The sequence below is a fragment of the Myotis davidii genome, unplaced genomic scaffold (assembly GCF_000327345.1).
Source record: "Myotis davidii unplaced genomic scaffold, ASM32734v1 scaffold754, whole genome shotgun sequence".
Taxonomy (NCBI): domain Eukaryota; kingdom Metazoa; phylum Chordata; class Mammalia; order Chiroptera; family Vespertilionidae; genus Myotis; species Myotis davidii.
Genome location: NW_006286241.1, coordinates 888,909 through 889,860, shown reverse-complemented (window position 1 = coordinate 889,860; position 952 = coordinate 888,909). Strand labels below are relative to the sequence as shown.

Sequence of the window (952 nt, the reverse complement as noted above, 5' to 3'; positions counted from 1 at the left end):
CATGGTTGCTGGGTGGACACAGTTGGGGGTGGACATGGTTGCGGGTGGACACGGTTGGGGGAGGACATGGTTGCAGGTGGACACGGTTGGGGGTGGACAGGGTTGCTGGGTGGACACGGGGGAGGACTTGATTGGGGGTGGACACGGTCGGGGTGGGCACGGTTGGAAGAAGTTGCAGTAGCTCCTAGTGCATTTCCAGTTAGTTTCCTCTCATGACCGTAGAGTCTCTGAGTGGTCGCATGATGAGAAATAAGTGATTTCCACCGGAAATTATCTTTCACGGGAGACTTTGTTTGTAGTTAAACTTTTCTTCCTTATAGACATCTACTAAAATGTCTGTGATGTAAACTTATTTTGAAATTATGTATTTGCCTGAACATAGCACAGAGTAAACTGAAAGACAGGGGTAAGTTATGATAATGACCTTAGTTATTATTGCAATGTTATGACCAGGCACTTGAAACTGTTCAATTTACTGACTATCAATGAAAGGGTGGTGTTTTTTGTATTAATTCCAAAGTAAAGTGTTTTAAAGTTGTGTTGAATTCAAATAAACCTGCCTAATAGCTAATGTCTGTGCCATTGAGATAAAATCTTTAACTGGACACCATTCTTAATTTTGGTTGTATGTTGTTATCTGTTAGCTCCATTTGGAAAAGATATGAGGGAAGATTGAAGCTGAAAAATAATAATAAAAAATACGGTAAAATAGCAACAACAGAAAAATCCAAGTGAACAAAAGTCCTTCCATTTTATGAAAGTCATTTTACCATTATATAGAGCCCGGTCTTTTCTATGGCTACATCTTTTTTCTTTTTTTATTGCTTAAAGTATTACAAAGGGTATTACATATGTATCCCTTTTTTTTCCCCACCCTTGACAATCCCCTGGCCTCCCCTACCCCCCAGTGTCTTATGTCCATTGGTTATGCTTATATGCATGCATACAAGTC

The 952-nt window shown here is 40.0% G+C and overlaps 1 protein-coding gene across 1 annotated transcript in view; it reads left to right on the top strand.

Moving 5' to 3' along the window:
• AKT3 (v-akt murine thymoma viral oncogene homolog 3) overlaps positions 1-952 on the top strand; it is a 219,572-nt gene that overhangs the window by 141,168 nt on the left and 77,452 nt on the right.